At 40.1% G+C, this 27,335-nt stretch overlaps 1 long non-coding RNA gene across 1 annotated transcript in view; it reads right to left on the reverse strand.

The window, feature by feature from the left end:
- Window positions 1–348: 348 nt before the first annotated feature.
- Window positions 349–27,335, reverse strand: part of LOC135702544 (uncharacterized) — a 327,842-nt gene continuing 300,855 nt past the window's right edge. The window contains exon 3 of the long non-coding RNA XR_010517707.1: window positions 349–411. This is a non-coding gene — a long non-coding RNA (uncharacterized LOC135702544). The remainder of the gene's footprint in view (window positions 412–27,335) is intronic.

The raw sequence follows: 27,335 nt of genomic DNA on the forward strand, positions 1-27,335 counted from the left end.
TGGAAAACTTTGCAAGTAAAAGCCAAACGGTAGTTGGAAGAGGCTCCAGATGATGGTGATAACAAGGTTTGGATCCGGATAGCTTTAGTCATGTCCCCACAGGGTCACAATTTCACCACTTGGCATTCGACCTCTGCCAACGTTCGAAGTTAGTCCCAATATTTTTGCTTTCCCGGAAAGGCTCAAATGAAGAAAAAAAAATCAGTTTAGATAATTCATCGGACAAAACTAAGTCATCGTACGTAAATCCCAAGAGGAATGTCAGGAACCATTATGATCTTCATAACTCATCGCGTGAATTTTTCGGTTTGGTAGCTTCATTATACCGCATAACACTCACCCGCAAAGAGAGCAACAAAATGGTAGTCCCCTCCGGAACCTTCGGCAGTTGAAACCGACGGGCGCAGCGACCTGAAAGAAAACAGCACGAGAACAAAGATTAGTATTTTACTTTCGGAATGGGTGAAGGTTTTTTTTTTTATTAATAATAAGAAGAACGGAAAGCAAGATGAAATATCAACTAACACCACGTACAAAGGACCGGACCGACCCCGGAATCCTCCGGTTTTGGCCGACAATGGATTGAAATTTATTCAGTTGCTTGAACCCACTTCCGGAGGGGGGAGTAAAAGCATCCATGTAGATTCTGTGGGTTATTCCCGCCCGCTACATTCTGACCAAGTTAATGAAAAATTAATTTCCTCTCGTTTCTGGCCTATTCAGCTTCCCGCGATATGGTCCATTGTTTCTTTAGTGTTATTTTTCGTTTACTTTTGGACGGTTTTGTGCAAGGGTAGTATCTTGGAGGGGATGGCCCCGGGCTGGACAGAGAGCGACTGACGAGTATTGTACAATGGGGGAAGGTCTTCATCGTCTTCTTCGCATTTTCAAGCTTATTGCTCTTCGCATATTAGCTTATTGCGTGCTCTCAACTTAGTGATACTTAGATGCAGTTTTTATTGAGAGCTTTTGATTCCTGTACCACTTTTGCATTAGTATAATTGTGTGGCAAAAGTTCCCAGGGGAGGTGGGGAAATGTTCCAACCCGAAAAATTCCTAGACTGGACCGGGGAATCGAACCCAGTTACCTTCAGCATGGTCTTGCTTTGTAGCTGTGCCTTTACTGACTGAGCTAAGGGAGGGCCCACATGGGAGGGTTGAATTAGGGCGATGATCAAGTTTGAGTACGAAGCGACTAATGTATCGGTGAAAGTAATTAATTGGGTTAAAAGCGGTATTCACACAAAAGCAAGAAAAAAGGTGATTATTTTCCTTTTAATTCCATTTAGTATTGTGTATGCAGCGGCGCCGGTGGTGTAGTGGTTAGCGTGATTACCTCTCAAACCAGTCGGCACCGCCGGGATGTTCTGAGGCATAACATCTCTGATCACGTCTTCCTTCGGATGGGAAGTAAAGCCGTTGGTCCCCGGTTCATGAGTTGATGGGTCGATAGGTAGGGTCTAGGTGTGGCAGCTGCCTTCCTGGCACGTCGGTAGCATTGGTGCTCAGCACAGAAAACAAGATCGACGGAAAAAACAAACCTAAGGAAAAAAAAAAAAAAAAAAAAACTACAAGGACAGCCCAATGGGGTTGTTCGCAATGATGATGTAGGACTACGTGGTATGATATAATAAATGTTTTTGTTAACTGCAGCAGGAGCTTGTGTTTTGTGCACGCTTACTTCAGCTTACTCACCGGGTGAGTCGATCGTACTCAATTTCGTCTGATGCATTAGGTTGTCAAAATCTGAGTAAACGAGAAATGTCAAACTGAGTAAAAGCCACTCAGTCAGCCAAATCCGGGACTTAGAAAAAAAAATGCCAGAAATTATTGCGTAACACAGGCCGAAATGCATTAAAGTAAGCAGGAATTGCATGCTGAGACGGTTTTCGGTCGTCTTCAGCTCCAGTTAAATAAATCTGGAGCAGCTAATTTCAACTTTTTATCAGAACAAAAAAAAACAAACTTCCCGGCTGTAAATATCTCAGAGTGGTTTTGGCCCACTCTGCGCGAGAACGTTGTTTACTCAAAATTGAGTAAAAGCGCGTCTACTCACTTTTGAGTAGCCATACTTCCCACTGAAACAGGCTTCCGAAAATCTCATGCACACATATATGCGACAGTGAGCTGTGAAACTGGTTGTCACATTTCTCTTTGTCTCGTCAGGAGCAACACAAGCTGAGGTGACGCGACACTGTTATTGTGAGAGGGACACGTCACACGCACATATTTTTGTCGTGCACCTCACAAGTTTTTTTCTCATCTCTTTTCCCTCGCAATGTATGCATGTGGAATATAGTGAGATAAATATATGAGACGTCTCAATGAGACGTCTCAATGAGTCGTCTCAATGAGACGTCTCAGTGAGACATCCAAATGAGACATCTCAATGCGACGTCTCTATACGGCTTTGAAATGACAAATAAAATAAAATAAACAGCAAGGCTACCATTTGAAAAAAAGCGTGTGTTGCTGAATCAGTTTCAATTTCCTGGGAATGAATATTTACACATCCAAGCAGGGAGAAGAGGAAGTAAAATTATTTTCACTCCTCTTCCCCTTAATCCATAAAAAATGATAAAGCATCTACATAATTCCTTCCTTTTAATTAGCTACGGGTGTGACAACGATTGTGACTTCATTATGTTATATCTTCATGTTATTTCAGCAACCTTCACCCCAATCCTGTATTTCGTTCGAAACGAAATTCTCATTCAAACAAATATTTTTTTGTATAGGAATTTCGTTTTGAACGCAATACATTATCTTCCAGCAGACGCTCTGGACAGCAATTTCAACATTTATTAAAATAAAAACTACATTTGCCAGCAACACTGACTGGGTGTATCCTATGGCTTACCTTCCCTATTAACATAATGTCTAAATTCCCGAAATTTATTACATTTATGAGGGGTCGTAGAGTTCTCTGCATCTCTCTTAAGTAAATGTTAGACTAACATACATTTCCTATCCCAGTTGTTAGGACGTGGCCAGGACAATCCTTAACTGTGGGAGCGGGATATTTCTTTATCTGGGAGATAGTAATTATTTCCTACTAACTATCTATCCAGTAATAGATATCCGACTTGCTCTTAATAGTTTTGAATTCGTACCACTTACAATATTGTGCAACTTTTTCGATGTTTATGCTAATGCTAATGCTAATCCAAGCAAATTAATCCCAAATTATGTGTCGTAAGTGAAATGTGATTATACGTTAATTGCGATTAATATGCTCTTTTGTCAATTCAATAGGATTTCTTAATGCAAACCTGGACCAATTTACAAGATCTTTCCGGGAGAACTCCATTACCATCAACATCTCAACAGAGAGATGTTGCAAACGATGCATTGGAGGCATATTTGCAATCCTTGGATGATGCAACCAACAATAAAGAGGAATCCGAAGTAATCGACGAGCTGAACGATTTATCTTATTTGGATAGAAAGCTAACAAACCAAGTTTGTTTTCCTTAGTTTCCACCATCCTTGCGATCCCGTGCTCGCAAGTTAGCGTTGAACACACTTTCAGTGCTCTGCCGATTGTGCTAACTAAGTTTAGAGCTCAATTAAAGGAGGAGACACTGAACAATATTCTACACACTTAGATTTTTTTGCCCAGATGGGCACCACCGAGCAGCTCGGTATTTTATTTTGGTGGATTTCAGTGAAAAACTTGCCGAGATTCAGGAAAAATTTTGTTTGTTAGCTGATATCTCGGCAAAATGCCCATTTGTTAGCTGAATCTCGGCAAGTATTTCACTGAGATCCAGCAAAATAAAATACCGGCCAAAAAATCTAAGTGTGTACTCATTCGGCTTAACTCTGACCTTTTGAAGAAGGTTGATTTTAGTAAAACTTAAAAAGAAACGTATCTTTGAATGAGTGTCATGATCTGAATGTTATACTTCAAATGAAATGTTTTTTTTTTTTTTTTTAATAAAGGCCTTTTCAGGAATCAGAGAGGCAAAATACATACATGCATATAACTGAGTTTTGAGAGCTGTTTGGGATATTGATAATCTAAAGTTAACGCCCCATGCGTTTAATATGTGCTTCATTTTCAATAAAAATAAGGCAAATACACCACCAACGACACCCTCCCTTATATTTTTATTCCATTCTGCGTATAAACAACACGATAAATCAAAATAACCCAAATACCTACCACTGGATGGCTTAAACAGTTACAAAGATATGAGATTCATGATGATGAACAAAACCGATTGCATTCAGAGGTTTGATTTAAAAAAATCTACTCTGTATCCCTATTTGCCAAACTAATTTTTAAACAGTTATGAAACAGAGAGCGATGCAACTCTTCTTTTTTTTTTTTTGATTGCGTCATTTGGTTTAGAGATCCCTGTTTAAGCGTGGCAGAAGAGGACATTGGCTCTTTGCAGTGATCCGTTTTACCGAACTCCCATTTAACTATCAGAGTACCAAACCTGCAAACTGATAGTTAATGCTGTGCACAAACTCGCGTCTCGGAAAAAGGAACAGTCGTGCTGTGTCACAACATTGGTACATAGTTTGCAGGCTTGTCACTCTGATTCTTAAGTATTTAGGGATAACTATTTGAACTCTCTACGTTGAATCAAATATAATTGTATGTTACCGAAAGTGGCTCTTTGAATACCGGTTGATCACAGTGGCCCTTCGTGACGAATAACCTTGTGCTCTTTTGTGCATATAATAATCGTATGACTAACTATTAAAACAAATATAAATTCTATCTTGCAATCCAATCCACGCACGGTGGCATCATGGTGCACAATCCACCGTTTGGGAGATTCCTGTACTAGAAAGCAGTCAAAAACAAATTAAGTTGCTTGGTTGCTGCAAAACTAATGAAAACGGTAATTCGAGTACTTATTGATAGTTACTCGAATCACGTCACGTATTGCACATCGTATGAGTAAAATACCAAATGCTTGATACTACACACTTAGATTTTTTCGCCGAGATGGGCACCACCGAGTAGCTCGGCATTTTATTTCGCTGGATCTCAGAGATTCAGCTAACAAACGGGATTTTTTCCGAGATCTTAGTAAACAAAGATAAATTTTGCTGAATCTCGGCAAGTTTTTCGCTGAGATCCAGGAGGGCCCAAAGGAGTCACGTTAGAAAAAAGTTCTTCAATGAATTTTTCGTTGTTGTCGACTGCTTTTCCACCATTATAATCGTATTTTTATTTACTGCGATGATGATAGGTTCTTTACTCTTAGGAAATTTAATCCAAGTCGGACACAATGACGAGCGTGTAATACTGCTTAAGTGGCTGCAGATACAAGGTATTCACTGAGAATTTTTGCTTTTTTATGGACTAGTCTCACGGGTAAAGGCTTGTTTACCGGATTACGGTATAGGCCTATTAATAAACTAAAAACTATGGGGTATCGAAAAAACTGCCTACGCGAGGCAAGGGATAATTTAGAACAGCAAAAAAAGGAGTCTTCGCAGTTTATGGGCAACTGATGCAATATTTTAAGCCTTGGAAAACGTGAATCTTCAAATGTCGCTTGTCGCTATTTAAAATCACTAAAGCTAGAAAATTTAACATTAGTTTGGGAAACGACTGTAACTTACTCTTATCCTATTTTAAACTGAACTTTCATTTCTCGTTGTACTGGTCCCAAAAGAATCTTAATTTTTGGTTTAATCTTCAAAAAACCTTTAGCGTTGGAAAATAACAAAACTTTTAAAACAATGAGTGCACATTTTTCCACTTCCATTTCACAAAACTGCAATCTGACAACTCAAATTGTGGCGAACTATGATCAATTTTATTTGGATTTTTTCGAGGTTGGACTCCCCAGGCATAGAGTATCATCATATCATATACCTGTCACACGACACAATATACGCATGCAAAAATGGTCAGGAAAAAAGCCCAAAATGCACACCAGGGCAATTTTTAATTCATAAATTTGACAAGTCACAGTGCTATTTTAGTGCTTAAACTAGTTTTTTTTTGCACAAGCAATCCCAGAATTAAGAGTGGAATAGCCATGAAAAACTAAATCGGGTGCTTTTCCCGGGGTACATTTATCCCCTGTTCTACCCTACAGGTATAGAAAGCTCTCTACAAATAAATAAGGAAGCACTTCCTTATTTATTTGTAGAGAGCTTGGTCAAAGAAGGTGTAACTTCATTTGAGATTGGGATGTTAAAGCCAAATAAGAAGAAGAAGAAGAAAAAGATATTGCTTATTTTATGAATCATAACCTTTTTTTAGAGTAGAAAAAAAAAATTGTTTTCTTTACGTGGTTTTCCCAATATAGCTATCTCAACTACATGCAATTTATTGTGATGTTTAAGTTGTTGGTAAAAAAAAGTTTATTTTCATTCTGATTCTCATGTATTTTTCCATGAATCCATGAAATTAGGCACATTCATTGGGGTCCTCAACATAAATCGAAATAACATAATATTAGGACACAAACATGACCCACTATTTAGTTGTATGTATCGTAAATATAAAAAGTACGCGATCATGTATCAGATATCTTATCATGTATCAGATATGAAATATCGCATCAGAAATGATAGTGCCATCAGCATACCCAAGTAAAACTGTTCTCGCATATAAATCTAAAAGCACAACGCACAACTACGTACATGAGAAGATCTTGTGAGATAATCTCATGAGCTTCGTCCCATGAGACATCGCATGCGATTTAGTACAATGAAACACACCCTTTAGGAAATGTATTGCGCTACCAAGTCGTGTGTCGCACAACTTTTATGAGCATGTGAGATGCGACGTATTGGATGATCGTGATATAGAGAAAAATACATCTCATGTGCACGACTCGACCATGAATGCGAGATTATTGTTCGTGCGTCTCACAAGCGATGATACGCGCACTGGAAGCCTGCACTGCAATGAGCATGTTCGACTCAATTTTGAGTTGTTACGAGTTACCGTGTGAAGGAATAGGAGTTTCAGCGGGGTTCTCTATTTATTCTCTTAAGATTGCCCTCAGATTAACCAAGGCGCGTACAACCCAGGCGGTTTTGTTGATTCTCTTGTATTTCGACTGGAATATCATTGGAAACGCACTACTTACCTAGAACTACCCCACCACAACAAATGAATGCAAATGATTGTCGGTACTGGATTAGTAATGGTAGATCTCATACCAGTAACGACCAACTTAGGTTAAATCTAACAACCTTAAACTGAAAAAAAAATCATCATTCGATCACATCCCTACCACCTTTCAAATCCAGACAAGAAAGTTAATCAAAAACACCTTTTTAATTCGTTTGGTGGCCCTGAAAAGGGCCGGTTTTTGATGCTAATTTATCCTCCGAAACCGTACAGAGTGCGTCCCTGTCGCTTCAGAGCGTAAACGACATCCATTGCGGTGACGGTCTTCCTCTTAGCGTGTTCTGTATAAGTAACAGCGTCTCGAATAACGTTCTCCAAAAAAACCTTCAACACGCCTCTGGTTTCCTCGTAAATAAGCCCGGAAATTCGCTTGACTCCACCACGACGAGCCAGACGGCGGATGGAAGGTTTAGTGATGCCTTGAATGTTATCACGCAGCACTTTTCGATGACGCTTGGCTCCTCCTTTGCCGAGTCCTTTTCCTCCCTTGCCGCGTCCAGTCATGGCATATGATGGTAGGGTAAACGCTCCTATAGATGCGGTACGTTAGAAGCGTTAGGTTCCTATAGTTGTGTATGGAGACTCCATACACAACTATAGGAACCTAACGCTTCTAACGTACCGCAACTATAGGAGCGTTTCCCCTAGATGTGTCGTCGGTGAAGGTTGAAACGAAAGTTAGCGTTAGCGTTGTTATCAGTGATGCCACATTTTTTCGAAGTTCAATCTGTATTTTCATCGCAAAAAATCTTTTTAATCTGTATCTGGCTGACAAAAATCTGTAGAAAAATCTGTATTATTTCTATATTATGGTCTCAGTGCGGATTTTCGTAGATCTCCATTGAGCAAATTCATAGTTCAGAAGGAGTTTTTTCAATGTTTAGAATCATGAAAAATTACTAAAGTTTGCTTTCTAAAGAATTTGTCTATTTTAATCTTGACATCCTACAAATGACATCCTACAATCTAGATTTTTGTAGTGTTTTGCATCTGCATCTACTAGGGGAAATGACGGCTTCAGCATGACAGACTATTTTCGGCAACCCAAATTGAAACACTATTTTCACTGGATTTTCTTACGAAAACACTTCGCTGAATGCATGCAAACGATTCTTTATGCTTTCAGCTTCAATTTGACTATATTTTAACCACTGAGAAAAAGCAATCTAGCAAGGTTTTCTTGGAATGCAATACACGCACTACAAATTGTAGCTGATTTCGAGTTGCTGAAAATAGAACAGCAGATTTACATGCAGTTCAAATGGAACAGTTGCCGAAGAAAAACTGGTTGCCGACAATACTCGCTCTCACTAGAGAAGATTGGAGCTTTGTAAAAGCATTTCTAAACAGTTTTTGACAATTCTTTCCACTGAAATTGTTAGAGTAGCTGGCAGCACTGCATATGTGTGCATTCCTTAGAGAAAAAGGCTATAGAAAGAAGGTCGCTGCTTAGGTTGCCAAGAATACGTAAATTCCCCTTCTGAAAATACAAAACATTAAGTAACAGTTGTAAGAGACAAATCTGTTTCCGACTGAAAATTTCCTTAATGAAGTAACTATCACAATTCCCTAATATTTTATTTATTTGTGTCCCAGATTACGCAAACCTCGACGCAAACTTTTATCTGGACATTGGACAGAACACAGAACTTTTACAGGAAGTTTATTCGAATTGCATGCTATATTTTCTATTTCTGTACTTACGCTTTTTTAAATATAAAAATATCCAGTTGATTCTTCGACTCACAAACTGTAATCAACCACTTTGTGGGTTTTTTTAAAATGGTTTGTTTACCAAGTTGATAAAAATATATTTTATTAACCTTCGTATATGTCACCATGTGACATGGTTAATTAAACAAATAAAAAGGGAAACTAATATTCCTTCCTACGCGAAATCAGAACATCTGAACATCAGAAGTCCATTCGAAAGATTCCATGTCCATTCGAAGCTAAAACAATAATAATTTATTTAGTGAAAAATACGATTTGGATTTGATGCTCAGATTGAATTCAAGCTGCTCAAAAGGAAGAAACGATTATTTATCGGAATTAATAAATATAAAAAACAATACAAAATATATTCCGTTTATTTGAAAAATCTGTATATTTTTCAAAAATCTGTAATCTGTATATACAGATATCTGTATAAAAATATTGAAAAAAATCTGTATGATTACAGATAAATCTGTATATGTGGCATCACTGGTTGTTATGATATAGTTCGTAGATTGGATACTAGCGACACTCACGTCTCTTCTGAAATTCTCAGTTAGACTACTTTCAGGAATAATGCTGGGGAGTAAACATTGGTTCCAATCTAAACAAGAGTAACAGAAGCATGACTGTCGCTATTCCCGGCCACGCCCATCTTTACCATAACTAGGGATAGGGAAGGAAATGTTGATGTAGTACTTACTTAACGAGAGGCCACCGACTTAGCGACACCCTCATAAGTGCTACGGAGTTGGAGGGTTGGGTAGGGTATTCGGTTAGGATTCACCTCAAGTTGGCGATGCAACCAAAAGTATGTATTGTTTATTTGTTGCTTATTTAATCTCTCGATAGCCGGCTATCGAAAGAACATATTAATTTTGTTTAGTGATAATGAATTTTAAGAGTCATGACGGAGAGCTTGGGATTAAACCCATGATTTTCTGCTCAGTAAGCAAAAACGATCCCTCCAGGGTCATCGAGCATCTCAGCACCATAACGCTTCGCGACAATACAGGACTACGTTTTCGCTTGATATGCAACGGTGAAGGTTGAAACGAAAGTGAACAAAAATTTCAAATTTCGGCTTTTTTATACCTACTTGAGGGTTAAATTTTTCTTGTTAGTTGTTGTGTTCTTGTTTTTTCATCGTTTCTTATTGGTTGAAAACAGCAAACGCATGTTTCTACAGTTTGCTTTCATCGGCTCCACATCGTACCCAAGGAAAATGGCTCGCACATAGCAGACCACTCGCAAGTCCACTGGAGGAAACGCTCCTCGCAAGCAGTTGGCAACGAAGGCCGCTCGCAAAAGCGCTCCAGCCACCGGAGGAGTAAAGAAGCCTCATCGCTACCGGCCAGGCATCGTCGCCCTGCGCGAGATTCGTCGTTATCAGAAAACGACCGAACTGCTGATCCGCAAGTTGCCTTTCCACCGTCTGGTGCGTGAAATTGCCCAGGACTTCAAGACCGATCTGCGCTTCCAGAGCTCAGCTGTTATGGCTCTACAGGAAGCTAGCGAGGCTTATCTGGTCGGTCTGTTCGAATATACCAACCTGTGTGTCATCCACGCCAAGCGTGTCACAAACATCGTATCCATGGTGAACGTGCTTAATTTCCCCGTCGAAAATCTTACAAAACCGGCCCTTTTCAGGGCCACTACAAAGATTCCATAAGAGAGTTATTTAAGTCAACTTTTAAAATTCAGATTTAGATCGACTAAGTTTGTTTTGTGGATTCTATGCAATCAGTAACGGAGCAAAACTATTCCGTGTACGGGTTAAAAAACATGCTCTCAAAAATGTACGTTCATGCGTTCGCTTTCTGACGCGGGGTTGATTTCGAGATTTTGAAAACAAACATACAGCCTGGTCCCATACATCCCATGAGTCGGGCTAGCAAATCATCGCGGACTGGCACTGCTCACCATACACGGTACGGTACATGGGTCGAGCCAGAGACGATGTTTAATAAGAGACGCGATGACTGAAGCCAAAATTTTAAATGTTCCAATCGAACCGTCTTATGGTACTTGGATGCCGTCACTGAACACGCCAAGCGCAGACAGTCACGGCCATGGATTATCACCAACAACCAAGTAACAAAACGGCCCTTTTCAGGGCCACCAAGTTCATTTGAGCAAAGAGTTAGAGTAGAATTTTTAAAGAACTACAAAAATAGTTTTCACCATTAAGTCAAGGCTATTTTTTCTCATTGATGGCGCTGTTCCAAAAAGTCAAAAGAAATCATTCATGATCGTTCAGTTTTTCCTAGAAATTTTTGTTAAATAGTATTTGCTTGCAGAATATGTTAAAAGGGAGGGACTTTTTATGTATTTTTATGCAGAATATGCAAAATGTTAATCCCTTATGTGATATATTTTTTGAGTGTATCCTGTTTCCAAGTTTGTTTACAAGATTACAACTCTGGAGAGCATTTTGTGTGGTCATGTGGTTCTGAATATGGCGATGAGTGTGCAAAATATTACGCAATTCCATCCTCGCTATTCGCACGCGCCCGAGGATCGGAGGCGAATGCCAATTCGACTTGTTTCATCTACTTACTTCTCTCTGACGACTGTGCTGGGGAAGCAGCATATACATGTAGGTAATTGGTGGATTTGTTAGGTAATTCGACGCTTTTGGACAATGCTGAACATTTACCAGTTTTTCAATAGTTTCTTGTTGAAAATCAACATTCGGATTATCGATGCGTAGCCATATTTCGGATCGATTGGTGATAAAATTATTGAAATTGGACCAGGGTCAGTTGAGTTATTAACGTTCAAAATCTTTCATAATGTGTTACATGTTCCATTTTCAGTTTTCACAAAGTGTACCCCCATATAGAAATCAAAGACGTAGTCCTACGTCAAAAGATTGATCTACTCCAAAAAGGTTGTATGACGAACATATTGAGAACCATTTGAAACCCGTATTTAAGCTACAATAAAAGCTATTTGGCAACAATAAAATCCTTTTTCAAGCCATTTTCCCTAGCTGCTTGCTGAATCCATTAGAAAGATCATCAATCAAGATAGAAAAGAATTCAAAAATATCATCCGATCTTAACAATTTAATTGAAATATAAACTGATCATATAAAACGGCTATTCAATTTGAAAAAAATTATTAAAATTGTTCTTATAAAGTGGCCAAGTTGTAGGTGCCATATTAAATCTTAAGTGAAATGTACTTGAAAACATCGAAAAAAATAAGTCCGCCCTCGGAAAACGTTGATCTCACTTATTATTTTTAATCGAGAAGAAGAATTAATTATTCTTCAGATTGATCATTAAGCTCAGCCGAGATATGTTTTATGATTATCGTATTTCAAATATCTGCTCATTTCTAAATTGACCAAAATAAAGTTATATCCATGGAAATACACATTGAAAACGAAGTTTGTAAAAATCAAACTAAATTTATATTATATGGCGGTGGCTTAAAAGTTGGTTCACATGCGCCATTTGTGAAAAAGTTGTTTTGCTTGAATGAAATCCCAAACAAATTTAAAATAGCTTTTATGAAGAAAACTTCCTGACTGAATTGTATTTATCTAAAGCCATTTTGCCGTTCAGATTTATGGCAGCATATATGGAGGCAAAGTTGCCTGCAAAAATTTAAACGTCACAGTTTGTTTATCTTTCGATAGTTGCGTTGTTCGATCATTGCAACGAGGTTTTATTCCAGCGTTCCAGGGGTTTTTCTCCCGCTGAATTGGAAGCAGTTACTAAGGAAGTGTGCGGAACCGTTTTGCGACATTTCTCATACATCGCAACAACAACAGCTGGAAGCTCGTATCGTTCCCGTAAAATATCCCCTTCTTCCGGATGATTCCCGAAGTGCACCATCAAACGATGCAGAATGAACGTTTGAATGAAATTTCGAACCTTTCGCTGAATAAAATTACTGCTATGAATCGGAAACCAGCCAATCTCCACTTACTGACAGTTTCAACAGTTTGCTGTAGGTACAAATTCATATTATTTAGTTCGTCCGATCTGGAGAAGGTTAGACTGTTTCATAAAGGAGACGGTCAACACCGGTCAGAACGTGATGCAAACGCCAGATGCTCAGTCGTTGCTGAAATTGACTTCCCTTCGGTAGAATGTTAACGCTTGGAGTTTTCATCCTATTTCATCTACTCTTCGAGATTTCCTTGTCATTAATATTTCTTTTATGAGGATCCAACTTTTGAGTTCAATTTGGAATTTGGGGATTTTATGGTACACTTTAACAAGTCTTAACAACAAAAATATATGCTTTTTGCTCTCATTTAAAACCGAATTGTTATATGGTTGCTTTTATCATGACAGAACAACTTTATAGAGTATTTTATCAAGGCATTAATAAACAAACGCTAATGAAGTTTATGATTGATTTACAAAACAGTTTTATGGAGGTATTGAGAGCTGCTTTGAATTTATTTTTAAGCAACTTTCTCGACAGACTATAAAAGGTTTTTAAAACAGTAATAAGCTGAATTACTAACCAGAAATGTTTTACACTTTGAAATGCTGTATTTAAACTAAATGGATCGTTTACTTGGGAGGTGTGGGAGCTGCCTCCCTGGCGTCGGTAGCATTGGTTCTCACCACGGAAAACAAGATCGACGGAAAACAAATCAAGGAAAAAAAAAGTATTTTCTATCCATTCGTATTTTGAATACAATGTGTCATTTACAATGATTTAGCGTAGATCGTCATAGTGAATCCAAGCTGCCTGTGTCCTCTTGTGGAAAATTGGTTGACCCGATAAACGACCTTTCTCGAATGCATCGTACAGTTCCCAATGCATCCGCTTTCAAAGGAATACAAAAAGAGTCTGGATCCAGGAAAATCCTACCTGATGTCTGCAAAAAATTACTTGAATCACCTGAAAACAGTGCACGGAGGTCAAAAGGGGTGAGTTGCAGGGAAAAATAAAAGTAAAAGGGTCTGTGCCTAGAAGCACGAATGGAAGCTTGACGTAGGACCATGCTTGACCGTTGCATGTGTTTATGCGCTCAGTTCTTTTAACTTTTAATTGTTCAAAGATGAAACAAAGATGAAGATCCAGGTAGGCTAATCAATAGAAATATAAATCAATGTACAACAATAATCAACAGAAATAAACGTAATTTAACTACTACTACGTTGTGCAGTACCAGGTGCTCTATTTATAAATGTAAGATTTCTAGGTTTTTTGAATGCACTACCTCCCCATACTGTCACTAATTCTAGGACCCCCTCCCCTCAAAAGTGAATCGGGTCCTGCTTGATTCCGTGCTTCCGTCTATTAACGTCTCTTTAAACTGTTCCCCAGGTAGAGGAGAATTAAGTTCATTCGAGACGGCACAAAGCAAGCATTCCGAGCATCAATAACTCCCCGTTATCGCTTACCGTCACACAGCATTGTCTTTAGGAGTATCAAGACTACCCTCTTATCAAAAAGAAGTGAAGTGACTATACAATTCATTTTCATTCTAATGCCACTTCAGCCTACTTATGCTTATATCATATCAAATGAGTCAACCGCACGCAAGAAATTGAGTACAATTTGTTCTGTACTCCCTGAAGTTGTACAATACCTCACGGATTGAACCAACGACACCCATTTCTTCCCTCAATTGTGCTCGAGCCGGGCACTCCACCAATAGATGAATTACATCTAAAACCGCACCGCATCCCTGGCAGTAGGCCACACTGCCACTAAAACGAAGTCGATGAGTGAGCCGTGTATGACCAATCCTAAGCCGAGTCAGAACTTTCTGATCTCTAGAATTGGGTACATCTTTCCACTTGTTCCTTTTTCAGAGGAATAATTGTTTTGCTAGGCTCATTGCCGAAAACATATCCAGCGACCGAGTGTTCTTCGGGTTAAAGTTTCACAACTAACAATATTGCATGCACAAAACACAGTTTATTTTTCTTAAATTACACTACACTCATTTAATCAAACTTTATTTTTGTAACTTAACTAAACACTAAACAAATAATTAATTATCTTCATCGTTTGCCGAAGATGGCAACATAGATTGTCGGCGCGATGAATTTGTGGGCTACGCACCCAGCTGCGACGGTGGACTGATGTGCACTGACTCGTCCTATGGTGTATTGTTTTTCCCTTCGGTGCGGATGCTGTAGAGATATGACATCGCGAACAGTGGTATGTTCCGTACAGTCGATGTGTGGGATATCGATCGGTGATTGTCCATTGCGTTGTGTTGCTAAGTTGGTGGTGGAGCGTTCATCGGTCACAGATTCGAGGACAGACGTATTGATGGTGTCGAACACCACTCTTGTGTAGTGTTCTTGATTATACGCAGGAATGCATCACGGTTGTTATGCCAAGATACATTCCATGCGTATCTCCAGATCTGCTTCACCCAGCGGGTAGCTTCACTATAGGGCACTGAAGTGACCTCTAGCTGAGCAAGACGACCCTGGTTAGCTACTCTATCAGTAGCCTTACTTACCTTACCAATCAGGCTAAGGCCTTGTTGTCCTCTGCTGTCCGAAGAAGTCGTCTCCACTCTACTCGATCAATGGCCACAGTTCGCCAGCCTCGTAGTCTGCGAAGGGTCCGCAGGTCACCTTCTACTTGGTCGATCCACCTTGCCCGATGCGCGCCTCTTCTTCTTGTTCCTGTTGGGTCGCTTTCTAGAACCATTTTCTCTGGGTCGCCGTGCGGCATTCTTACGACGTGCCCAGCCCACCGTAGTCGCCCAATTTTTGCAATGTGGACGATGGATGGTTCTCCCAGCAGCTGGTGCAATTCGTGGTTCATTCGCCTCCTCCACGTTCCGTCATCCATCTGCACTCCACCGTAGATGGTACGCTACACCTTCCGTTCGAAAACACCACGAGCATAGTCCAGGTCTCGTGACCGTAAAACACCACCGGTCTAATCAGCCTCTTGTAGACAGTCAACTTCGTGCGGCGGCGAATTTTATTCGACCGGAGCGTCCTCCGGAGTCAAAGTAGGCACGATTCCCTGCCATAATGCGTCTTTGAATTTCTCTGCTGGCATCGTTTTCGGCGGTGCGAAAATACACGAACTCATCGACCACCTCGATTTCGTCACCGTCAATCTGAACTCGGGGTGGGAGGCTAACATTGTCTTCCCTAGAACCTCTTCTTTTCATGTATTTTGTCTTTGATGCGTTGATGGCAAGTCCAATCCGTCCAAGCTTCAGCCTTCAGTCTGATGTACGTTTCCGCCATCATCTCAAAGTTCCGTGCCATAATGTCAATGTCATCGGCGAAGCCAAGGAGCTGGATGGACTTCCTGGATATCGTGCCACTCGTGTCTATCCCAGCTCTTCTGATCACACCTTCTAACGCGATGTTGAACAGCAGACACGAAAGTCCATCACCCTGCCGTAACCTCCTTCGAGATTCAAAGGGACTCGAGAGTGTCCCCGATACTCGAACAACGCACATCACTCGATCCATCGTTGCCTTGACCAATCGCGTCAGTTTGTCCGGAAATCCGTACTCGTGCATTATATGCCATAGCTGATATCGATCGATTGTGTCGTATGCGGATTTGAAATCGATGAACAAATGATGTGTGGGCACTAGAGTGATGCAAAATTTGAAATTTTCGCTCCACAATACTTAAACGATTCCAAATCTGATCCTGACTAACCTCTCAAAATTTGAACCCATTTGGTGAGAAACTGAGATGGCACAAACCATTTGAAGTTTGTATGGGAATTACTATGGTAAAACCAAGATTTTTGTTCATGTCTATCTAATAATTCACCATATCGGTCTGCTTCAAAAAATTTTAACTGTACTTGTACGAAATTTTCCCAGCTACAACTTTTCTCAATACCACTTTTTGATTAAATGCAAGGATCGAAAGTTATCAATGGTTCAATGCACTGATGTCTTATGATCATGCTCAATCAACTGCTCAGCAGGCAACATTGGTGTTTCTGGGGCGTTTAATAGGACACAAAAATCATGGCTTCTATGTCACACTGCAAAATACAGTGTTGCCTACAGAGTAGCTGCTTGATCATGTCATAAGTTTACCAACCTCTTAAATAATTAATAGCTTTTTCCGGTCTCGTTTTACATAGAAATGATCTTGAGCAAAGTTGTAGCTGAGAAAATTTTCTATAATAATGGTTATCGAACTGTTTCGCAGCTCGATATGGAAAAAGACTAGAAGGCAATGAACAAAAAAATGAGATTTCCAATAGTAATTTACATGTAAACTTAAAATGGTTTGTGCGAAGTCTGTTTCTAACCAAATGAGTTGTAACTTTTGGAGGCTAATCAGGACCCGATTTGAAACCATTTAAGCACTGTGGAGCGAAAAAGTCAAATTTTGCATCAGTCTAGTGGGCACGTTATATTCGCGGCATTTCTGCAGAACCTGCCGAATCGCGAAAATTTGGTCCGTGGTAGCGTGGGTACCCTTGAATCCCGCCTGGTATTGCCCCACGAACTCTCTTGCAAATGGTGACAGACGGCGGCATAGAATTTGGGAGAGTACCTTGTAGGCGGCGCTCAGCAGTGTGATCGCGCGGTAGTTGCAGCAATCCAACTCCTCCGGTAATATCTCTTCCTCCCAAATCTTGGCAGTTACTCAGTGCAGCGCTCTAGCCAGTGCTTCACCACCGTATTTTAATAGCTCACTTGGTAGTTGATCTACACCAGTTGCTTTGTTGTTCTTCAGCCGACCGATCTCCTCCTCAACTTGTTGAAGATCAGAGGCCGGTAGCCTGTCGTCTTCTGCGCGTGCTCCAAGGTCTGTTGCCGTGCCACCTTCGTTTTCTGCTGCTTCACCGTTGAGGTTCTCGTCATAGTACTGCTTCCACCTCTCAATCACCTCACACTCGTTCGTGAGAAGGTTACTGTCCAAGTCCTTGCACATATCGGCTTGCGGCACGTAGCCTTTGCGCGAACTATTTAGCTTCTCGTAGAACTTCCGTGTGTCGTTTACGCGGTACAGGGCCTGCCCCAACCCCCTGTCTCGCCAGGGGACCATCGTGCACAGCTCTGTTTAGAGTCCCACGCTGGCACTAGGATGGTGATCAGCCGCTCCTAACATGGAGAACAGACGCCGTTTTGAGCCGCACCTCCATGGTGAACAGACAGGTTTGGTGAAACATTTCCTCTATCACCATACTATGGTTACCGCGCCAGTGTTCGCGTCGCACCTCTTCACTTTGCTATTGCCGGACTGGCAACATCGCCCAGGCTACGCCACCCAGTTGTGTCCATGTTTCAGCTGGTAGTCTTTTGTTATAATTTGACTCGAGGAGGCGTGAAGTAGGAACTTGTGAGGACCAGGGCTAGGTATTCCGCTCCTTCCAGGTTGTCAACTCACCATTTTGACGGTCTAGACGCCATGCTGGATGATAAACTTACCGAGTAATTTCTACCAGTACATCCGTTGAGAATATATCAGGGTTGTTGTTTTGCATTGTTGGTTGTCTCTAGAATCCAGGGGGAGGGGATGGAGAGCTTTTTCCAGCAGAAGATCCAAACGTTTCTTGAGGGTGAGCAGATCACACCTGTAAATTCGCTTGTCCATGAAGAGGCGGAAAGTCCTCCGCCCTGAAAGTTGGAGTCTTATCCTTCCTCCGTCCTGTTTGATAGTTGGTGGACGCCTGTTTTTGTATGCGCTTGAAATTCTCGCGTTTAGGGCACTGTCGGATCCTTGGTGAGCTCCACCACAATTGGCGGATTCGGACGCTATAGCTTCACCCGCAGCACATTCGGAGGTGGCATGGTCTTGAGCGTAATTGCCGCAGCGTGGATTAATGTTGCAGTTGCGGGTGCCATGTCCAAAGTTCAGACACCGTTGGCACTGAGTCACATCGCGATGGCCGCCACGGGATGGCTCCCAGTGGACGATGATGGAATTGATGGAGTGGATGGCTTTCAATGCGTGGCAGTCCTTTTTAAGGTCGCTGCTCTCATTCTTGAGTTACTTTGAGCTCCGATCCCGCCGAAATAAATACCGTCGTGTTTGTGACTGAGCGGACAAAAGATTGTATTAGGGTAACTGATGATGGTTGGACCTATTTAGGCCGGTTTCACACGACGTCAACATTCATGTCGTATTTTTTTTAATAAACCAACATATAATTATAAAAAATGCGTGATTAGGGGAAAGATCTACCTTTCTTGTTTCTAATAATAACATAAAAAGTAAAATATTATGAACAAATAATTTTATAAAACGTTTTTATTCAGCAAAGAATTATGATGTTGGTTGGACCTAAAAAATGATGATGGTTGGACCTATTTTTGCAAATGCTAGTTTAGCCCATATTTGTTTAAAACTTTGTTTAGAGCTTATTGGTATCATGAAAAAACCCTTTTTATACAGTTTTTATGAATTTACTATTTAAAAAAAATCAAGAAATTTGAGTTTAACTTCGTTTTTAAAAAGTTCACTTTCCTCGCATTAGCTATTCATCATGGCTCATTTTCTTGGAAATCATTGACCCGATTTGGAAAACTTTTAACGTCAAACTATAGGTATTGTGGTCCCATTGAAAGCTATTGAATATTTTTGGAATCGGTCAACTGGTTCCGAAGATATGGCCGGAACAAGTTCCAGGGTATATGGAACATGGACCTAATTTGGACATGGAAGGAATAAAACCTATCATGCGAACTTCACATTACTTCCCAATTCGATAACAAGATCAATAACGAAATTGAGTGCCTTGGACCACATTGGCCACTTCCGGGCATGTTCTGGGTGCCCCCGGGGAATCTAGGGGCTTAACATGACAGAATATCAGAGCTTTTTTAACATTTTATTTCAAGTTAATTCACACGCAAAAGGTGTATAAGAAGTGCTTAGTGTAAATTCATATTAACAGATTCTTTCGGCACTTTCGTGGTAGTTCGGAATTCGGTGGTTATCCTTTCAGCTAACCTGACGATGGAATTCCTCCTTTAAATTTACGCCCAACTAGTGACGCAAGGTCTTTAGCAGCTTCCAAGATCTTTTTGGTCGTCTTAGGACTGCCAGAAGCAGCGCACATACAAACCCAATCCCCTAGCGGGTTCTCCAAATCAACACTCAACACTATTTCCCTTCCATATTTCTTGCCGTGGCTTCCCTTAATTTTTGCGTGAAGTGTCGTTTTTGGAATATTGTACCTTTTCTGTGCCTGATACGCGGTAAGTGATTTATTTCTTACTAAAAGAACAGCATTTGAAGATCTTCGACCGTATAACTCTTTTCTTTAGCCATTTTTTCAATCGAAGAAACTGATCACTCGGCCAAAACGAAATCGAATTTCAAATCAGCTGCACATGAAGCATGCAGGCAAACCAAAGCGCACCTGGCGGCCGTCTTAGGAAACACATAGGTCCAACCATCATCATGCGTAGGTCCAACTATGATCATATTTATCTATTCGAATTTCGTCAATTATTCAAACATTTTAGCGAAACCAATGCACAGTGGTCCAGAATGCAGATTTAGGTGGAATGATATGTTTTGAAATTAAAACTTTAGACTAAAAGTCTCTTCTACAAAGTTGTTCCTTATAGTTACGCCCTCATTTTTATGACAATGAATTCTAGGGTGGTTCCTATTATCATTAAAATCAAAAATCTAACTTTTTTGTTTGTATAAATTAAGGTTTACATTCTTCTGCAAAGTTATAACTATTATCTCTTGAATTGGCCGATTTAGAGGTATTTTCTTGAATTGAGTTAGGGTGGCTCTTAAAAAAAAAACAGTTTGTTTGCTCTAGTTTTCTTATTCAGAATTTCTCAGCAAAGGTATTTCCAGATTACTTTTAGATCTTAAGAAGGTGCAAATTTTTGCTGCTCAAAGTTTGTCAATATCTTGAGCCGATCAAGAGTTACTGACTTTTTTTAAGAGCCATCCTAACTCAATTCAAGAAAATAGCTCTAAATTGGCCAATTTAAGAGATACAAAAAAGTTATATTGAACAAAAATGCTTGAAATTAGCTCAGCTATAACTTTGCCGAAAAATGTATACCTTAATTAATTAAAGCAAAAAAGATAGTATTTTGATTTAAATGATAATAGGAGCCACCCTAGAATTCATTGTCATAAAAATGAGGGCGTAACTACAAGAAACAACTTTGTAGAAGAGACTTTTAGTCTAAAGTTTCAATTTCAGGCTCAAAACATATTATTCCACCTAAATCTGCATTCTGTACCACTGTGCAATGGATAAATGGCGTACTAACGTGTTGTTTAAACCTTAAGGTGATACTCCAAGGAAGCCTAAGCGTGAAACTTCAAAGGCACAAATGTCAGCTTCCACAAAACATACAAATTTGAAATTGCCACTCTCTGTTTGTAGTAGCACAGCAAACAAGGAGCAACAATTTCAAATTTGTATGTTTTGTGGAAGCTGACATTTATGCCTTTAAAGTTTCATGCTCGACTCGAACCACAAACGTTGCGATTAACAGACCTGTGCTTTCTCCACTGCTCTCTCCACACGACTGAATACGGATAGCCTAAAAGCAAATATGAAGCGCTCATTTTCTCGCATACTCGACTTCGTATGCTTTTTCTGCTGGAGAGATTCGAGGCAAGTGTGTGCGTTGTTCTACAATGTTCTACAATGTGCGTCGTTCTACAAGCTTACTGGTATGGTCGAAAGCGTAGATAGAACACGAAATAAAAAAGACAAAAAACCATTACATCGCTTGCATGGTCAATTTCTAACATTCGTTGCGATGTTCATGAACAGAGGATGATAGGAAACGGAACTAACATTCATTGTAATATATTTTTGGTTTGCGTGTAGATGAATGCGTCATTGGGACGGTACTTATGGATATTTTTGGTCGCTATTGAAAATTTAGTGGATTGCTGAATTTATGTATGGGCCCAAATAAGGAGCATTTAGGCTGACATTACATCCATTTCCCCTATGTTTAAATTTTTTATATTGATGCCATTCGTTATTACTGAATGGCTCACATTCCATTCAAATGTATGTCTGCGTAGTAGTTGAACAACCCCCCAAAGGAAAATGGTATGAACATCAAAAAGCACCACCCTGTATGCTAATTAAATCATTGAGCAATATTTTTTTAAATTTCCAGAACCTTCCTATTATTGTGGAGCCCTTCATCAACGGCAGAGCATAAAAATACACCCAACTATGCCGTGCCCCATCCGAGAAGTGGCCTCCGGAAATGAAAGCGTAGGCGCCAAAGACATCCAGGAAAAAAAGCACAATTTTATTCGTCCCAAATGACATCGTTGCGAAGTCGCAAAAAAACACTCCTGAAGGATCGTCTAAAACATCCATTGTCGTTTCATTTCACTGTTATTGCTCAGCGAGGATGGTTCGTTGGTTGCTATTACAGCTTCTGTTTATAAACATTCCTCACTGCTTCGGGCGCCTGCTCCTTTTAAGTTGGCGCATGTTGGATGGATTGCCGGGGAGGATTATCCTCCTCAAATGGGCCCAGAGTCCAGCGCCTTGAGGGGACATTTTTCAGAATGGTCACACTGGTAATGGATTCGGTGGGATAGTAAGCTCTTGACGATGCCTGGACGAATTTTCGGGCTAAGATGTACCTCCTTGTGACGGTTTGTTGGCCTTCAATAGCTGCTCACTCCCTCGCCCCCACGCTCCCTCGCTGTTGGATTCATGGTAAATAGATTAGGCACGAAGATAAGTTGACCGATGCGCTGGATGGGAGCTATCTTTTTGGGACACGTTTCGAGGATTTAAACTGACCGACGCGTTTGGTGTTGGCGGGATGACGAGATTGTGTTTTACCGAGATAAGATAGATGGAGACTTTGTAGCGTAATACAAAAACCATCATCTAAACTTGGTGTCTTAATCTTTCTGAAAATCTCCATTTCACCGGGCACTTAACCATTAATCGTGAATCGTCGAATTTTAAAGAGGTAATCCTTTGGTTGCAATATCCGGGCTGCAATCTTCCACTTTCTCTGCTCATCGTAGCACAATAACGGTGGATGTTTGCTGGCGTGGATGGAGAAGGGGTCCCACCACCAAACATTGCAATAAATCACTTTCTACCTCCACGGGTTCCGGGTGGCTTCCATTTATCTTCATTCATCCACGCCATTTTGCCGGGGTACAAAACGTCTTCCTCCACCTTGACACCTTGGGCGAAGGCATCTCTTCGGGATTTAAATCGAAAGCTTAGCACGAAACCACCCGGTTGAGGAGCTTTACTCCCCCTATCCTCATCACTGTTTTCACTGTTCGTGCTGATATCTTCGAGATAGACGCTCGTCATTTGCACTCAATCTAATCGAAACATTCTATGCTGCTCTTATTGGTTGTTAAAGCATTAGCTGTTTAAAAGGCTACTGTATTGCCACCAACTATTGATATTCTTTTTTCAGTTCACTCACCATGTCTTAAAATTTGGTGGAAGCTTTTGGCTACAACAGCAACAACAAATGTAAAATTACAGTTTAAGAATAATTATGTCGACAAACGGCAATTTTTTTTATATAGGACTACGTCTGTGATTTCTATATGGGGGTACACTTTGTGAAAACCGAAAATGGAACATGTAACGAAATTATGAAAGATTTTAAACGTTAATAACTCAGCTGCCACTGGACCAATTTTAATAATTTTATCACCAATCGATCAGAAATATTGCGATTTGAAACAAAAACTATTGAAAAAGTGGTAAATGTCAAGCTTCGTCTGAATGCTGCCTCCCCAACATATTAATCAGATAATCGTTTCTAGACGAAACATGACGATGAAGCATTGCTGCTTCCCCAACACTGTCACCAGAGAGTCAGTGGCATTTGCCTCCGACCTTCGGGCGTGTGCATATAGTAAGAATTCAATTGCGTAGCATTTTGCACACTCATCGCCATATTCTGAACCACACGCCCCCAAAGACCACACAAAATGCTCTCCAGAGTTGTAATCTTGTAACCAAACTTGGAAATAGGGGTACAAGTGATTTTGATCAATTATCTTCATCGACTATCTGTTACGTTAATAACTCGACGGCAAACACATTTATTGATACGGTTATTGTTCTGGATGATAGAAGAGCATAGCAGAAGTAGTGCGAAATAGGTTAGTAAAGCCATGGTCATCAAAAGAGGAAATCGAGGAAGATAATTGAATTTCACCCCTCTGCTTCTAAGCCCTTGAATTCAGTCGTCGTCATAGCAATGAAAACTAGCATCGCACCACTGTTGGTTCTTAAGTTACACTTGTTGACTGCAATTCTGTTGTTCAGCATTTTCGAAGGACCATGAAAAAATCATGAAATTACACAATTATTCGAATAACGATTAATCAATCGTAAAGATTTTTCCAGCTATTCGATTCAATATTTATCGAATTTTCAACTATCGAGTGCGTAGCCGACCTCCCATCTTATGTCTTCTCGTTTGATTTTGCATAGTAGAGAAAATAAATAAAAGTACTAATTAACAGGATCATAAATTCGCCGAAAAAAGTGTTAAGCGTCTTTCTGTTAAAGGCTAAGATTTACCAACTTGTTGAGAGAAGGAGTTTAACGAGAAAACCTAAAAAGTAGAAGGGTCTGTGCCTAGGGGCACGAACGGAAGCTTGACGTAGGACCGCTAGTGGACGGAACAAATGTGAACATTTAGTTCTTTTAATTGATCAATCATCAATTATCTTAACTCTTTCCGTTTTTTATTTGTAAGCGTATCACATTTGTAGTATTTATTTCAAAGAGAAAGTTGATGAAGAGAATCCAAATGATTGTCAACTTGAGTATTTTCGATTCATCTACCCGACTTTAAAAGGTGTATTTTGAATTTTTAAGTTTTGTGCATTTTGGTATTAAAGTGTATTCAATTCACCCCTAACAGGATTTCCTTCCAAATTAAATGAATGGGGCGGGGCGGGAAGTATAGTTTGTGCAGAATATGTAAAAAAAAGGAGGGACTTCGAGAGATTGAACTCGTGAGAGCCAATTTTCTCACAAATTTAATTTTATTGGCTTTCTGGGGACTGAATATAAACCCAAAGCGAATTATTCCCACTTCTCTCAAATTCTATAACACTTCCTACCAGCGTGTTCTGGAAAATGGTCTGACGATGATTAATCTCACCAATACATTCGGGCCTACAATTCCACACCTTCTATAGAGACGAAAGCCTTGATAGCTAGCTGCTTGCGGGAACTGATGACCTTGGCAAATGTCCAAATAATACTCTTAACAAATTTATGGTGGTCCTGAAAAGGATCGTTTTGTATTGATGGTTGAGTAATGCTGAGCTGAGCACGACGAGCTACTGATTCCGATCCTAGCCCTTATGGTTGCTCATATGAGCTCTGCAGCTCGCTGCCTGCAGGCAGCCTTTCGTTGTTGTTGTTTAGTTGAAAGCACTCCTGCTGCTGCTGCTGCTGCTGCTACTACTGCTGCTGCTGGACTGTACACCACCACTTACGGTGATTGAATGAGCACCGTTCAGTGGGACCGCATTGAATTCGATTTTTAAGTCTGTGTTAGGGAATGTGCTGTTTTCAGACATTCGGTGATAATTTTGATCACCATTGCAACAGATTGACATTTGGTATTATTCAATAGTGACCTATTGAAAATTAACTAAGGGTTCATTTTAGCAGATTGGTAGATAAATTTCCAATCGTTTGGCTTGTTTAGAATTAATATTTATCTGCTATTGGTCGAAACCTGACCTCTTTTCGTAATGCTGTGCATTTTGGTTTTTAAAATTGCGTGGACTCTATAGATCCTGTGGAGATCTATCTAGCCCTGACGTATGTGTTGGTAGAGGGAAAAATGCAAACTTTGCGGGAGACGATGTCTTAACACTCGAAAGCAATTTTGCGAAATATGAAGTAAAACAAATCCTAGCTAGTTCTACATGATGATTTTGTTTGATTTTATTAATTTTTAAAGTCGCCGGGAAATACTAGCTGACGATTTTTTTTTATGATAACTCCTTACTTGAAAACAGGCAAAAACTCACAAACAGGCTGCTTTTCAATGGTATACAGTGTGGTAATTTAGTAATCAATAAATTATCTCAACATTTAGTAGCAAACCATTAATAAATTTTGGTAACATACAAAAAATTCTATAATCCACATTAAATTTTATATGTGCGATCGAAACAATTTTTTTGACGTCACTACAAGGGTGATTGATTAAACGAAAGAAACGAATCGTGCGGAATGAAAGCCGAGGAAAAACTAATTGCACCAATATATTCAGGCCTACAATTCCACACCTTCTATAGACAGGTTGAGCCTTGATAGCTAGCTGCTTGCCGGAACTGATGACCTTGACCAATGTCCAAATAATACTCTTAACAAATTTTTGGTGGCCCTGAAAAGGACCGTTTTGTAGTCATGGTTTAGTAATTCTGAGCTGGGTGTTCAACACGGATGAGGCTGTCGAGCTGTAGGTTTTTTGGAGCGAGGGTGACACGCATGGCATAGATGACCAACCCGCAGCGACTCACGAAGAGCTACTGATTCCGATCCATAGCATAGCGGTGCAGCTTCTTCCTCCTTTGATGGTTGCTTACGTGGGCTCTGCAGCTCGCTGCTTGCAGGCAGCCTTTCGTTGTTACTGGAGAACAATGTTCAACGCCACACGCCGAAAGTACTGCTACTGCTGCTACTAATTTCGACGACCGAACACCACCACTCAGTGGTGTAGTCGTTGGAAGCGTGTGGTTCTGAGTATGGCGATGAGTGTGCAAAATATTACGCAATTCCATCCTCCCTATTCGCACGCGCCCGAGGATCGGAGGCGGATACTACTTCGACTTGTTTCGTTTACTTACTACTCTCTGACGACTGTGCTGGGGAAGCATGTAGGTAATTGGTGGATTTGTTAGTTAATTCGACGATTTTGGACAATGCTGGACATTTACCAATTTTTCAACAGTTTCTTGTTAAAAATCAACGTTCGGAAGCATTGTTATCGATACGTAGCCATATTTCTGATATATTGGTGATAAAATTATTGAAATTGGACCAGGGGTAGCTGAGTTATTAACGTTCAAAATCTTTCTTAATTTGTTACATGTTCCATTTTCGGTTTTCACAAAGTGTGCCCCCATATAGAAATCAAAGACGTAGTCCTACGTCAAAAGAGGAGGAATTTTAGCTGGGTGGACACTGATATTCTGCGGCCTACCAACTTGTCGCAGAAGACGGGCCGAGACTTTTGCGAGTGCCCAATTATTGAACCGAATAATATGGGATAGTCTGGTCCGATTTGTTGATCCAGCTACCTACACGTCATCATCAACTTTTTTAAAATGGAATGAGAAGCAAATAATCCAGCAAATTTGATGGGATGAATTTTTTAAACTAATAATCGATTTAGTTCGTACTATTTGATGCAGTACCAGAATTTAAAGATTTTATTAGTTCTAAATAATTCTAAAAATAATTCTTATACTACCCTGAGGTTGATCAGATTTCCCATTTAATTCTTGACATCATTCAACACACAACACCCTGTAGATCAGTAGGCCAAGAGGGACTCAAAGTCTAACATCGTGGTACTCACACACAGTT

This window comes from Ochlerotatus camptorhynchus, unplaced genomic scaffold (assembly GCF_037179485.1).
Source record: "Ochlerotatus camptorhynchus isolate MF236.1 unplaced genomic scaffold, CSIRO-AGI_Acam_v1.1 ptg000193l, whole genome shotgun sequence".
In the NCBI taxonomy this organism is placed as follows: domain Eukaryota; kingdom Metazoa; phylum Arthropoda; class Insecta; order Diptera; family Culicidae; genus Ochlerotatus; species Ochlerotatus camptorhynchus.